Genomic DNA, 16587 nt, shown 5'->3' with positions numbered 1-16587 from the left:
AGGGTTACGCGCTTATATTACGTGCGTAACCCTTTGAAAATCTACCCCATTTTGACTACTTAAGGACCTTCATTAGTTGCCAGTATCTTTTAGAATCCGTTTGAAAGTGTTAGTAATAATACATTAGGCACTCTATAAACTGGAAAATGGGTGGTTGAGATCCAGATTACAGTGGTATATGCCGCAAAGGGAATTATAGTCTGTGAATAAAGATCTTTTAGTGATTCCCTCAGTGAAGGAAGCTATTTATTTATTTATTTATTTACAATTTTTTTCTATACCGTCGCTAAGTTATATACCATCATAACAGTTTACATGTAGGCACATATTTAATGTAGTTAAAAGTGTACTATAGTACATTCTAACAGGTGCCGGAAAAGATTCGGTTACAATATATCATTAGACATAATCATTTTAGAGAAGTAGGTCATGACCGAGTGTACCAAAGGTACTTTCACGGGTAAATTTATCATATATAGCTAGCTTGAACATGGTGCATGAATGAGCTATTTCAGTAGCAGGACCAGTACTCTGGAATTTAATGCCAGAGGAGAGCTACAGTTAATGAGAGAGTATAAGCTATTTAGGTAAATGCTAAAAACCTGGCTTTTTAAGGAGGCTTATCATGATATATAAAGGTAAAGAGACAGGGTTGAAGAGCTAAGCACTAAGAGGGTTTAGATGGAAAGGTCAAGAGGTGCTTATTCATATTGTATGTCTTTATACTATTTTGTATTGGTACTGTATTTTATTTATTTTAAAATTTTAAGTATATAAAATGTGTAAACTGCCTAGATTGATGATAGGCTCTATAGAAAAAAAAGAAAAATGAATATATTGAGTTATTAATTAAATCTTTGACCTTAAAATTAGTAACCAGTAAGTTTTTCAGTGGGTCCTGGTGATTGAAATTATAAACTAGATAGGGTTGGAACTATTCTTTAATGATGTCATCAATGCAGGAATATTTTCTGTAAAACTTCAGTGGGGTAGATTTTAAAAGGTTGCACGCGGGCGTACATGTGCGCGTGCTACCCGGTGCGCACACATGTATGCCCGGTTTTATAACATGTGCGTGCAGGCGCACGCATGGTATAAAATCTGGGGTCAGCGTGCGCAAGGGGGTGCACAATTGTGCACTTTGCCTGCGCCGAGCAGCGCTGCCTTCCCCCATTCCCTTCCCCCCCACCTTCCCTTCCCCTAACCTCCCCCGCCCTTTCCCCCCTGCCTTTTTTGTTTTCTTTTTGTTGTTTCCAAACTTACTTCAGCCCTGGAATTTCTATGTTGCACGCAAATGGCCGCTTTGCCTGGAGCCTCGGGCCCCGCCCCCACACCCAGACCACCCACTCCCCACCCCCTCCCCGTCCCTTTTTGCAAGCCCAGGGACTTATACGTGTCCCGGGGCTTTACGCGCATTGCCGGGCCTTTTTAAAATACGCCCAGCATGCATAAAACCGGTTACGCATGTAACCTTTTTAAATTCCGGACCACTATGTGTCAGTTGCTGCTGTTGTTGCTGAGAGAGAGAGAGTGAGATTCAGAGAAGCAGGAGCTGTGTTCTCTTTCTTCTTTCATAGAGGCCTCTGGTTAGCAAAGTCTACTGCAAAAATACTCAGAAATATAGTCTCTTATTCTGGTGTGATTTTTTGCTGTGAATGAACATTGTTAGAATTTTAAATTTTTTTTTACAGAGCTCAGGTAAGCAAAGGAAGCTTAGATACTGTTAAATTATGGCTGTTCATGGGTTTATTTATAGCCTTTGAAAGGATAAGTCTGAAAGAAATTGCATACAAATTCCCTAACAATTTTTGAAATACTAAAATTTGTGGGAGTGGGATTACTGAATGTGGTTTCTTAAAGATACATTCATTACAGCATACGTGGTTAATAAATGCTGAACAGCATGTATGAAAGTAGGTAATTAATAGAGTTTGGATAATTTTAATAATCAGATTAAAATTGGGTTTATGCATCCTTTGTTACCATTGAAAAGGGAGTAACAGATTAGAGCTCCCAAAGCGATCACCAGGTGCTTACAATGTGTATGTGTTGCAGCATATGTGGAAACGCAGGGATACTGTGTTAACTTAAATCCCTGTAAAAGAAAAGTCATCTAGAATTATTTGTATAAATTCTGAATTCAAGTACTCTAATGGGTCGAAATTGCATGTAAGAGTGTGAAAGGTCATAATTATGGAACATAACTCTCTTGTGTAGACAGAAAAGGGAATTTAAATTATTCTTTATTTTCTCACATGAGATAGACAAGTTCAATTACCATTCGTTACTAAACCAAGAAAGATTTAAAAACATCATTGCAAGAATTATGTGATAGAGTAAATAGGGAATATACTATTATTTTAATCAAAGATAGATAGGTTCGAAGGAGAAGAAAACCTCTACTATATCCCTCCTGAATGAGTGATAGTAGGCGAAAACTGTGGACAGATGAGCTGAGAGAGGAGAGTCAACCCTGGCTACTCAAGCCATGCACCCTAGCAACAGGAATCATACAGTACCAGCTAGCATCAGCAGGGAGAAAGACAGCATACTCTATGACCTGCAAAGGAAAACAGATGTATATACACAAACTGACATGTCAACTAAGTCTAGCTAGACAGAAGTAAAAATCTTTCTTACAACAGAGTATACGCATTAATTTATTCAACTAAAAGTAATAGAACAGACACAGAAAACCCAAAGTTAAACAACACAAAAGAAAATATTGAAGAATTTATGAAGATAACTTACCTTGTTCCATGACTGCATCAGGAAGTTTGAGATTCTGCATTATTATAAGAATTTCACTTTAGAATATACGGCTGCAAGAATTCTAACTGGTAAAAGCAAAAGAGACCATATCACCGAAACCCTAGCTGAACTACACTGGTTACCCATTGAGCAAAGAATACAATACAAAACACTATGGGGCGGATTTTAAAAGCCCTGCTCGCGTAAATCCGCCCGGATTTACGCAAGCAGGGCCTTGGGCGCCGGCGCGCCTATTTTCCATAGGCGCGCCGGCGCGCGCAGAGCCCCGGGACTCACGTAAGTCCCGGGGTTTTTTGTCGGGGGCGTGTCGGGGGGGCAGGGCCGATCGACGCGGCGTTTTGGGGGCGGGCCCGGGGGCGCGGCCGCGCCCTCCGGAACCGCCCCCGGGTCACGTCTCGGCGCGCCAGCGGCCCGCTGGCGCGCGTGGATTTACTTCTCCCTCCGGGAGGTGTAAATCCATGGACAAAGGTAGGGGGGGGGGTTTAGATAGGGCCGGGGGTGGGTTAGGTAGAGGAAGGGAATGGAGGCAGGCTGCGTGGCTCGGCGTGCGCCGGCTGCCCAAAATCGGCAGCCTTGCGTGCGCCGATCCTGGATTTTAGAAGATACACGCGGCTACGCGTGTATCTACTAAAATCCAGCGTACTTTTGTTGGCGACTGGTGCGCCAACAAAAGTATGCGAACGCGCATTTTTTAAAAATCTACCCCTATGTACCATACATAAATTAATACATAATGAAAAAGCAGAATAGCTGAACTCAGCCCTTCGCGTACACGTCCCTCACAGGAACCTGAGATCAGCAAACAAAGCACTACTAACTATTCCTTCAGTCAAAACAGCAAGACTAACGCAAGTAAGGGAAAGGGCTCTCCTTAGCAGGACCTATAATATGGAGCACCATGCCTTTAGAAATCAGATTGCAAAGGGACATCAAAACATTCAGAAAAAAGTTAAAAACATGGCTATTTAAGCAAGCATATCACAAAGAGAAAGGAGAGTAGAATCCAAAGAAGTGTAGGATGCGGTCAGTAGAACTCTCACACACATTACCTTATTCAATGTGTGTGTATTTTAATTTTAATTTATATTTTAGTTTCAACACCAATGGATAATATATAATTTTTAATTCATTCTTACAGCTGATACGGATGAGAATAGACATGATTTATCACAACCACCAATTAGTATTTATTATGAAACTATGTTACCGTATCTTGATGGCACCTGTTTAATTGATATAATTTAATACATTTAGCAACATTAATTTATGTGCCTTATTGTGAACCGTTGTGACAGCAACTAGCTTAACGACGGTATAGAAAAGATTTTAATTAAAATAAATAAATAAAACAACCTTGTAACATAAGGGTGAAATTTTTAAAGATGAGGTTGTAATACTGTTAAGATAATGCTTTCCTCGCTGTTGCATGATAGAATTGTTTCCCTGCAGATTTCATATTTAAAAGAGAAAGCTATAGTTAAGGATTAATGCTAAACATACTATAACAATTTGTGAAAGAATCAGTATTTAAATACCAATTGGAATAGTTCACAATTTCTAATTTATTCTAAAGAGTTACTATTGAAACTGAAATTTCATGACTGTAACTATTTACAGTATTACTTGGAGTTTAACCATTTTAAATCTGTCAGCTTATTTCAACAGCACTGTTCCTGCTGTAATAATTATTTTTCTATATTCTGAAGTTATCATTTAAATTTAAATTCTAAGCTTGTTAAATTTTTTTTCATTGGTGACCTAATTTCTTATTGGGAAACCAATTGGTGACCTAATTTCTTATTGGGAAACCCTAAAGCTTTACCATCAACCACATGACTATAATAACAGAGATATTACATGATCTATGAGGTCTCTCCATCACCTGGATGTGCAGTACAGTCCACCTACACCTTGACGCTCTGTCGCTACTAGAACTGCTGTCTGCTATTGACTGACATTTGCTCCAGTGTGCCATCAGGTTGAGGAAACTGTGCATAGCTTTTACACTGGCCAGATGTCACTTGTGAAATGTAAGTAAATGTAAGCCCACTTGTGATAGGGAAATACATAAAGTTCCTGAATGTAATCCACTTTCCTGAGCCCAGTGATTTACAATTGTCTGTTTCAAATTATGGATGAATAAATTATAATTTGCATTGGACAAATTTTCTTGGAAACAGCAGACTATAAGCTGTTTTGAATAAATATATATTAAACATATATATATATATATATTTATATAGATAGATAGATACATAGATCTGAGGGGTAAAGCAGAGCCAGGAGTGGCATGAGGAGTCAGAGGCTCCATAAGTTGTACAAAAATATAGAAAGCATTAGATTGGCAAGGCAAGACCAAGAGTCAGCAATAGCTGTGGCACCTACCCTTGCTGCTGCCTACCACTACCAGAGGCCTCACATTGTGGCAGCAGCCCGCCATCGCAGAACACTGCCAACCTTTGCTGATGCCTCTATCTCGGCCAGTCCACCACCTTCCCATAGGCATGCATGCACACATGTGTGCACATAATATGGGCACCGTTGTGGGGAAACCTCTTGACCTATATAAGCTAAGGCCCAACAGCAGTTACTCACCTCAGCAATGGGTCTCCTGCCTTTGTAGTGGGTGTTGCTTTGAATTCATGATTCCTGTGTCCTGTGTTCCTGAATCCTGCCTTGTCTTTCCAGCCTTGCCTTGTCTGTCTTGCCTCATCTTGCCTTACCTCATCCAGTCTTGCCTTGTTCATCCTTGTCTCTCCAGCCTTGCCTTGTATAGGCTTGTCTTCTCCAGCCTTCCTTGTCCAGCCCTGCCTTGTCCTCTCCATCTTGTCCAATATCTTCTTTGTGTCTAAATCTTCCCATGGCCTGATTCTCTGGATCTTGACTTCTGCCTAGAACTGAACACAATTGCCTGCTGCCTGAATGTGACCTCTTGCCCGTACCTGACCATCCTTGTCTGCCACTTGCCCCAACCTTAGCCTATCTCCGACTCTGTTAGTCTGACCCTGGCATGTCATTGGATTCTTGCTCTAGCCACCACCCTAGGGATCCACCTAAGAACTGTTGGTTGCCAGAACCAAAGGGCTCAACCTGCGGGGGAGATGACTGGTATAGGTGAAGCTCCAGTTTGCCCCGCTACAGGTCGTATTTGCAGCTGCTGGTATAGGCTTCATAGGTTTGCATCAACTATGCTGTAACTCAAAGGGCTGTATCAACTATTTTGCAGCACAAAGGACTCACATCCATGCCACCATTCACAGTTTGTTGAGGCCATGAGCTTGGCAGACTTGCCTCAGAACTACGTTATTGCTGGGCAAGCGCACCAGCTTCAGCAACAGCAGGACCAGCTGAACCGCGAGACGCAATATATACGTTCGCGAGGCTAAATTAAAGCGTAACCGAAGATACCCTGGCATGTAAATGTGGAAACAATACACAGAGGAGTTCCTGAAGCAGCATTGGATGCGAAACGTGCACGTCGAACTGCACTCTGATTTTCCTGGAAGGGTTGTACCCTCCATGGACTGTGATCCCCGAAAGGGAAGTATTCTTGAACTAATCTATTTACGAAATATTTTATTTAAAAGAAAAAATTAACAAAAAATGCACATAAGTGAATTTGTGACCAATGATTAAAGATGATCCCAATTGAGGCTTGATAAAGAGCAGAGATGCCAAAAGAGCCTGCGGGATGTTATGAGAGTCATTAAATCACTTATATGAAGTTCGAATTCGGTACTGACTATCACCATTAGAAGTAACTTCAAGAGAAGCTAACGTACAATTTATTATTCACTGCTATTTTCGTTGGTTCAGAAATAAGGTTGGAGTTTTGTTAATATTATCTACAGTAGAAAGGGCCATTTCAATATGAAAAGCTCTATTTTTATGCTAAGAATAACATAAATAAATAAATGAAAATGAAAATTAGCAGTGCTGTGTCCTAAATTCACCTCGCTGAATGTACATATGCTCTGCAGTTCATATTATAGGTGGTATCATTTACTGGTATGAAGTCCCCTGATAGAAGCTGATGTGAATTATAGTGCGTAAGCAAAGCAGAATCTGTATGCACAAAGTGACAGACTTTAATTAGCTCTGAATATATTAGCAGTTATTGGTTTAACTTTGAATCAAGTCTTCAACATTAAGTGGGCATATTTTGTTTCTATTGAAAAAGAAGCACATACACCGAACCCTCTCTGCAGTACTGGACTCTGTTACTTTTTGAGCATTAAGCTATTTTAGGGGCTAATTTTCAAATGCATTTCCAAATGTAAACCACTATTTTATGCACAGAAATGGGGTTTTATAAAATGGAAATATCCAAAAGTCACCAGAGGCAAACCTTGCACGTAAGCAAGTCCACTGAGCAACAAGTGCAAGCAAAAAGATAAAGTTCCATTCACAGTTCAAAAGTGTATTTATTGTATATGCTGGTAATCAAAATTCATTCAAGCAGGCAACTCCTTATCGTGAACAGAAGCAATTTTTAAATATGCCCCCCATATTTAAAAATTGCTTCTGTTCACGATAAGGAGTTGCCTGCTTGAATGAATTTTGATTACCAGCATATACAATAAATACACTTTTGAACTGTGAATGGAACTTTATCTTTTTGCTTGCACTTGTTGCTCAGTGGTTTTATAAAATGGCCCACCCCATGTGCGAATGACAGGTTCGCTTATAAGTTTATCCAGACTGTGCAGAGGCATTTCTGGGAGCAGGGTTGGGGCAGACCTTTCACTTACGTGCAAACCTTTCAATTTTAAAAAGCCTGTGTGTAAGCTTGCACGGGAAATTTATGACTTATGCTGTTACTTTTGGTGCAATAACTTTCCAAGCAGATGGGTATGAGTGTTCCCTTTAAAACATCTGCCGTATAAGTTACTCCTCCCCCCCCACCCCCCCCCCGAAGTTGCAAAATAACCCTCTTAATGAATCTTTGACAAATTAAAAGGAGTGGTGTCCAGGCCATGGTATATACAGTAAGCACAGAGAGAGTCTTGCGGTGCAAAATCATACAGGAGTCCAATGTGTCACTAAAGGAAAACCTTCTAGGCTGAAGCTCCAAAGAGCTGCAATTAATCAAGAAGAGCAAAGGGCAAACTTTTAGGGCTCTGCTGCCTGAAGATTGGAATTCTATCAGCGTAAATGCTCTTGGTTCTTATTTATTGAACTTGTCACACAATGGGCTGCAGTTGATGTTGACCGATAGCAGCTGTTTCACAGAGGAGAAGCAAAGTTCATTTTAATTCTTTCCCTATAAATGTTTCCTCTCTGCTCAAACATCCTTGTGCTGCTGGTTACATGACTGTAGTGTCTTGATATAGTGCAAGTAACATTATGATGCAATATGAGACCCAGCAGGGGAGCTGAAAGAGTCCATTTCATTTTTTTTAAATTTGTAGATTAAAAAAAAAAATTATTTGAATTAGGAGAAGCTTGGGGGGGGGGGGGGGGCCAAGATAAATAATCCACTGCTTTATTCTCCCTTACCCCCATCACAGAAACATAGAATATGAAGGCAGATAAAGACTTCAAGGCTCATCTAGTCTGCTCAGTTTCATTCCTGGTAAAATGGCACAAAATCTACTTGACCTCAGGCTATACCTCTGCATGCTTTCCTCATGCTTTTTTGAATTCTGTTAATATTTGTATTCCTCCTCCATTCTGTTTCTTAATAACTATTTCCTAATGTTACTCTTCTGTCTATCCTCTTTCAGCCTCATACCATGACCTCTAGTTCTTGAACTTTCTTTCCACTAAAAAAAAAAAAAAAGTTTGCTTCTTGAGCATTATTTAGACCTGCGTATCTCAGAGCCTCTTCCTGCATTATTTACACTCAAGTTATTTGAATGACTCTCCTTTCTCTTCCGTCCGGTAACGCCGCCTGAGTGCCAGCTAGAGCAGTGCAGGTTAGTCTGAAAGGGGAGGCACCGTGTTTCATGATTATTACTGTAAATTGTTTTTTGTATTTTATTGCCTGTTTTATGTCATTGACTGCGGATTTATAATATTGTACCCTGCCATGAACTATCAAAGTAATGTGTGAAATATACAAATTTTAATAAAAGAAAAAAAATGCTGCCTCTTTCCATTGAGAGTGCAGGAGTGGCCGTTCCCTCGGAGATATTTTAAAGCAGCTCTCTGCCTAGAGCTCTGGGAGAAGTGTGAGTTGAAGTTAGCAAGTGTGAGTTGAAGTGTGAGTTGAAGTTAGCAAGTAGCACATTTAAGACTAATCAGAGAAAATTCTTTTTCACTCAATGCACAATAAAGCTCTGGAATTTGTTGCCAGAGGATGTGGTTAGTGCAGTTAGTGTAGCTGGGTTCAAAAAACATTTGGATAAGTTCTTGGAGGAGAAGTCCATTAATAGCTATTAATCAATTTTACTTAGTGAATAGCCACTGCTATTAATTGCATCAGTAGCATGGGTTCTTCTTAGTGTTTGGGTAATTGCCAGGTTCTTGTGGCCTGGTTTGGCCTCTGTTGGAAACAGGATGCTGGGCTTGATGGACCTTTGGTCTGACCCAGCATGGCAACTTCTTATTTCAAAGTTAGAGGAGGCTGGAAGTCTGTAAGTTCGGGGATTTCCCGGCCTATCCACTCCCTGGTGGGTAAAGGTTTCCTCCACTGGTTGTTTGGGGGTTTTATACCTTTTTTTGTGCTAGGAGCCTTGCTAGACATCTGGGTCTCTTCTAGACTCAGGGCACAGGGAACCCTGTGTTTGGGGCACCCAGGGATAGCGAAGACCTGCCCATCCATGACAGTGACCACTTGCAAGTGAAACTCCGGTAGAATTTCATTTTTTTGGGATCAGAAAAAATTGTTTTGTGAAGATCTGGGTGGAAGTGCTTTTATCTGCCCCCCCCCCTTCCTACCCATCCAAGGACATCAAGAGCTGCTTGTTTCAGCTTTGAATCCCTCCCAGATGGGATCTAACTCTTACTGTAAAGTAAAGAACCAACTAACTGCAAGGAAAGATCTTTCAAAGAACTCTGAGGATCACCAGGGCTCTTCATCCTGGGGAGAGAGAATTTAAGCTCTCTGTGCAGCGACAGAATACCTTACATTGTCACCAATTTGGAAGGGGTTCCCGCCCATCTGGGAACTCTATTTTTCTACATCTTGGAGGACAGATGTTCCCCTGCCTGGTTTAAGATATTCCGACACAGATGGAGAAAGTCTGACACAGATAGAGAAAGAGATTGTGAAAAGGATTACATCTGAGATCTCTATATAAAGGACACCCCAGCTACTCAGGGCAATGAAAATGGATCTTTCCCCCACCAACAAGTATCCCGACCCTGGGGGAAAAGAAAACATGTTAGAGCTAGCTGTTGTGTTCCGCAGCCACGGACGGCCGCGGTCCCCTACCTGACCCGGACCTACGGGTCACCGCGGCAGCACCGGGTAGGTCACGGGAAGTTGGACCCTGTCACTCCCGCGCGCCAGCGTGGGTGTCTATGGGAGTTGCCCGGCTTGGGAGCCGTTTCTGCTCCCTCCTCGTGGCGTCGGGCGGCTTCCCCCACGGGTTGAGAATCCAAGATGGCCACCGCCATCTTAGGCACGAGGCCGCGCCTCCTCAAATTTAAAGGGACCTTGTGCCTGCACCTGTGTCCAATGAGCCAGAGCAGAGGAAGTATTTAAGGAGGCTTCCTCTGCTCATTCCTTGACTTGGAAAAGTCTCCTGGTAGCATTGTTTGAGTCTGCTTGCTTCGGTGAGTCTTCTTGTGCTTCGGACCCTTGCTTCTTGGTTCCTGTCTCGTCTTAGTGATTCCTGGTTCCTGACTTCGGACTGGCAAGCAGTAATTTCTGGTGTGTGACTTCGGACTGGTAAGCGATGACCCTCTGGCACTTGACCTCAGACTTCTTCTGGACCATCGTCTCTAAGGGCCCACCTAAGTCCCAGCGGCCTGGGTCCCTATGGGCTCCTCCCGAGGGGACCGCGGGCTTCCAGGGGTGAAGCTCCAGTTAGCCCTTGCACCGAACTCACAACTCCTTGACCTCTGAAAGGTCCACCTAAGTCCCAGCAGCCCGGGTCCCTACGGGCTCCTCCCAGGGGGACCGCGGGCTTCCAGTGGCGAAGACCCAGTTGCCTCCTCAACGTCATGACTCCTCGTCTGCCTCCACAGCCACCTCAGTCTCCAGTGCCGAGGGTCAGCTGGTCACGTCTTCTGTTCATGCCTCGCCACCCAACGGGAGAACCTACGGATCCACCTTCTAAGGTACACCATCCTCCCGTCGGCCCAAGGGTTCACAAGCCTGAGCACAACACTAGCCAGGAATAAATCCAGTCCTGAACCAATAATAACAACTTTTATTTCCCACTGGAATGTTTTAAGCTCCCCGGAGTAGGTTATGTAAAATGGTGCCCGGGACCGTGGGGCTTTGAGTAAAGGGTGTGCAGAGAACTGAACTGAAATTACAAATTGCCATTTTACAACTGTTATTTGCTGGGCATTGGAGGTACAAACTGCATGGTGAAAAGATATGGCTGCTACTTCTGCCAAAGCTGCCTTTCCTGCCAAAGGCGTCTTCCCCGCCAAAATTATTCACTCCAAAACAGAGCATACCAAAGACACAGGAGAGCCCAAGGCATACACTGGCATATGATATCGATTGACAGAGTGTCAAGATGCACGTAAAATGTCATCCCAGCGTCAGCCCAAAAGCATGAGGCACAGCCTGTGCAGTGTGCCGTCTCAATGGAATGGCAGAGCAGGTCACAGTATTCGAGATCATTGGAAGTGAGCTCAGGAGACCAGCACAGAGGACAGAGTAGCATGGGATCACCCGAAAGAGAAACCGTTGCAGCAGTGATGTTGCTGTCAGCTCCTGCTGCTCCTGCTGAGGAGGTGGTCATTTTCTTCATCGCGGAGGGGAGGACCAAAATTACTCTGAAGGGTGCTCAGCTCATGAAAGCGCTAGACGGATAGCCCCCTACCCATTGTGCGGTATACAAGAATTCTAAATAAATAAATAAATAAATAAATAAGTGTGTATTATGTTTCAAGCTGCAACTGCCACAACCTCTGCAGCTACAGTGTTGTAAATTCTTAGGCTTGCTATATAAGGAGGACAGAGACTACCCAGCACTGCTACCACTCTAAGAACACTGAGCAAACAACTAGCACGGCTAGCTAAAGAAATGAAAAATAGATCTACTTTACTATCCAATGCCTCAAAGGCCAGCGGTGAACATGCAGCCCAACCAACAGGTCAACCCAGTGATGCTTCCAGTTTTACTTTAATCTCTGCAGGAGGGGATACGGCCAGAGCTACAGCAAGCAATATAACTGCTGAGCTAGGGGCTTCCCCTCCAGAGCCCCCTCCAAGAGAAATGCCAGTGGTAAATGAAAGCAGGCCCAACTGGGAAGATCTAGTGGAGGAGGCATTTGGAGAAGAAGCCTAGGAAAGTGAGTCAGCTAGTGTCCATGCTAGACCTCCCTTACATCAGTCTTTCACTGAGGCCAGGCCATACAGGGTCAAAACCTATGGTCATGATGGGCAAGAGAGTACAGCAGAGGTCTGGGCCGCTGTTCAGATACTCAGTGAGCATGTGCTCATTGAGTTCCCAATCCTTTGGAGGAATCAAGTTTTGAATTGTTGTGTGGTTGACAAAGTCAAATAAATGGAATAAGGTCCTCAGCGCTCGAATAGCCAGAGAAAGATTTGCTCTAGTCACTCAAGAAATTAACCTGTTTGCTCCAGCTTCATCTACATAAAGAGAGTACTGCGAGCAGGCCATGAGGGGGTATATGGCTTCTTCCAGCTCCAGGATTTCCTGTGGATAAGTCTCCTAAGGGGAAGGTGATCCACCCAGTAACAAGGCTCCAGAGTTATCACTTCCCATGTGACCACAGGCCGTGAATTATCTAGCCAGTCATCCATCACCTCTCACCTTAGTATGGCCAGTGATATCTTCAATCATAAGATGCACCAGGATGTTCATGACCAATCCTGGGTGCCACCTAGTACCAGGGCATCAATAAAGGAAGTCTCCCATCCTTCCCAGGTGAAGAAACTGTTCTGTAGAAGAGTGGCCACTGATTTTGGACTATGCTACCCCTATGTGCCCATGCATGTAATGGACTATGTGGAAAACAATAGAGATGAATGACCGAATGAATTAGTTGACCGATGGATCATTCAAAATTAATCTGACCCAGCGTTCAAAAGGGCTCACTCTGATTACCCAAGGGAGCTAGAGAAAAGAATGAAAGAAAAGGAAGATGGGGAGAAATGTCAGAAAAAATGCTATGATTTTCCATCACCCTTTGGGGCCATCCACTGTTGAATGTAATTTGTCTTGTGGGGTCAATATACTAAAACCTCATCCTGATCATTATGAGTTCCTCCCAGCATAGCCTCCTAAGGCAAATTATTGCTAAATATTTTTTTTTTAAATTTTTAATTTATGCTTTACAGTTACAGGGAGAAATAAACAAACAATACAGAAATGAATTCCAAGTATAACAAATTAAATAGTAAGTATCAGATGTTAATGTATTTTACTCATAGGATGGTGAGAGCATCCTCCAGCATTTAAGAGTGGTGGCAGCCATCCGCTGTAGCCAGCAATGGCAGGGCTGGCCTATTTCAATCACTTCATCATTCTCGATCTAATTCTGGTAGAAAATTCTTGATGTGCATGTCTTTTACTTTGTAGGATGGAGCCAACAGACCTCGTATACTAACATCAACATGTGGTGTTGAACCTACTTGGGTTTTGGCCAGCAGAGGTAGAATTGACTGCATTACTTTCCTGAGGTTTTGAATGTACTGAAATTTAAATTGTGTTAAAGTATAATGCAGTGAAATATGGTATGGGGTCTATATAATGTGCATAATACTGTAAAATCTGTGCACAAGTCTCCACCCCAGTGCCCAGATTTGAATAGGAGAGGTATAGCGGAACCTACGGTCATGTTACCAGTAAGTCCTGGGTTCACCTGTGCCAGCTAGATCAGTTCAGGTTAATCTGTAAGGGGAGGTACAAATGCAGCTCCTCCCTTTCAGGGTGCTGGAGTGGCCGTCCCCTTGGAATGTTTTATAGCAGTGCTCTGCCTAGAGCTCTGGGAACAGTGTGAGTTGATTTCAGAGTTAGAAGAGCTGGGAGGTGTATTCCTAGGTTGATTTTGGGCCTACCTTTGGGGCATTAGCCAACCTGGCTGGAAGTCTGCGAGGAAGGTCAGAGATTTCCTTGCCTAGCCACTCCCTGGTGGGTGAGGGTTTTTCTCCACAGGTTGTTTTTGGGTTTCATACTTGTTGCGCCCATCTGTCACATATGGCTGTGACCTCTCATGCTCACCACTTTTTTCCCTGCACCAGCAATCTTTGGGAGAATGGCAGCGTATGCTAACCAACACCAACTCCTCCCTGGGACAGTGTGGGCACTGGTGACCTCCATCTTCCTTCCGGCATCAATTAGGCGCACATGCGCGCGCGTGCAGGGCCTCCTTATGAATACGTCATGGCGGGAACCTCGGGGGAGTCCCCTCCCGATGACATCAACACTGCTGTGTACTTATACTGACTGGCCCATTGCTAAAACGAGTTAGCAATGTTATGGCCACCGGCCGCGGCAAGCCGCAACCTGGGCCAGCCACTCACCAGCGTGATGGGTCGACCCGTCGACGTTGAAGGCTCGGCGTCAGCGGGTTCTTCCTGCAGCAGTGCCTGCTGCCCGACCATCATGGCCGTGGTGTTCCCCTACACGTGTCCTGCTCCGCCCCCGCGCGCAGCAGTAGCTTGGACTAAAGGAGCCACTACAGGAAATTGGGATGGGCTCCTTCCTGTAAGCTCCATCTCCAGGGGACTATTTAAGGCAAGGTCTGCACCTCAGACCTTGCCTTGGCTTCTTGGCTCCTGTGGTTCGTTGTTCCTGAGTTCTGTTCCTGTTCCACTGATTGTCCTCCCGTGCTCGATTCCTGGACTGGCTGCTGACTTCGTTTGGTTCTTAATCCCTGGACTGGCTGCAGAATATCCTTTGGTTCTCGATTCCTGGACTGGCTGCTGACTTCGTTTGGTCCTGGATCCCTGGACAGGCTGCGGAATATCCTTTGGTTCTTGATTCCTGGACTGGCTGTGGAGTATCCTTTGGTTCCTGATCCCTGGACTGGCTGTAGATTATCCTTTGGCTCTTTACCCCTGGACTTTTATTGCCTACCTGTGTGCATGAGCCAGAGCGGTTACAACCTGCTGGAGGCGCCAGCTATCTACACCTCACGACCTGCTGGAGGTGCCAGCTATCTGGACCACATGACCGGCAGGAGGCGCCTGCATCCAGATTTTCCCCTGCAACCTCACAAGATCTTCCGAGTTGGCCTCGCCTTCCGATGTTAGAGACGAAGTACTACGTCGGACCGAGGGTCCACTGCCTGAGTCATAACAGTAAGCCAAGGCTATGGACCCGGCAGAGGCCTCCGCACTAAGAGCAATTCCTGGCTTGGTTCAGAAGATTATGGAGCAACAGAGTATGTTAGAATCTATGGCAGCCTCCATAGAGCGACTCAATGCTCGGCTGGACGCAGTAGTCGCTACACACTCTGGCACTCCGACTCCAACCCCTCCGCCTGTACCAGTTCCGCCAGCAAAACAAGGCTACAGCCCGCCAGTTCTTCCATTACCAGCTCCACCCCGATACGCCGGGGATCCTTGCTTATGTTTGGGATTTCTAGACCAGTGCAGTATGCATTTCCGTCTACAAAGGCCCCTGTTTCCAGACGATATAACCAAGACCACTTATATTTTATCCTTACTTGAAGGCAAAGCTCTGGCCTGGGCTTCTCTGCTGTGGCAGCGCTTGGACCCGGTATTGCAAGACTTTCCACAATTTCTGGAATTATTTTGGACAGTGTTTGAAGAACCCGGGAAACAAGCAGCCGCCGGTTCCGACCTTCTTCACCTCCGTCAAGGAGGGCGATCCCTCGCGGATTACACTATTGAGTTCCGAACCCTAGCTACAGAACTTCATTGGGAGGAACACGTCCTGTGAACAATATACCTGGAGGGACTATCTGCCAGGATCAAGGATGAGCTGGCCGCTCGGGAACCTCCGTCCTCCTTAAATTCCCTCATTGAACTAGCAACCAGAATTGATCAATGGCTACAAAAAAGGGCTCACGAGGCCTCAGGATCAAGGAAACGCCCGGCTATTTCCTATGTTCCACCTTCCACCTCCATGACCTCTCGAGAGTCTTCTAGCAACGAAGGGACGGTAGCAGAACCCATACAATTAGGCCGAGGACCTATATCACCCGAAGAACGTCAGAGATGTTGCAAGGCAGGCCTTTGTCTATACTGCGGAGGTTCCGGCCATCGTATAGCCACCTGCCCTATCCGTCCGGGAAACTACAAAGCCTAGGATCTATGGGGGGAGTCACCCTAGGCCTCATATCTCCAGCTCCCCCACTCACCTTACCAGTTACCCTCGACATTGAAGGACATGAATTTACAACTTTGGCCTTAGTAGACTCTGGTGCGGGTGGAGATTTCATATTACAAGAAATAGTGGATCAAGTCCAGATTCCTACTCGTCTCTGTTCAAAGCCATTGATCATCTCTTCTATCCACGGCGAACCTTTACCAGGAAGAATAGCTCACCACACGGAACCTCTAGATTGCCATATTGCGCCCAACCACACAGAACAGATCACCTTTTACGTCCTCAAGAAAGCCATTCACCCGATGGTTCTCGGCATTCCCTGGTTGCAACGCCACAACCCACAATTTGATTGGACTTCTTTAAGACTTACTCGCTGGGGACCAGAATGCCATGAGACTTGCTTAAAGGGAACTACTTCCACTCT

This window comes from Rhinatrema bivittatum, chromosome 2 (assembly GCF_901001135.1).
Source record: "Rhinatrema bivittatum chromosome 2, aRhiBiv1.1, whole genome shotgun sequence".
Taxonomy (NCBI): Eukaryota; Metazoa; Chordata; class Amphibia; order Gymnophiona; family Rhinatrematidae; genus Rhinatrema; species Rhinatrema bivittatum.
This window is presented reverse-complemented; position numbering follows the sequence as displayed.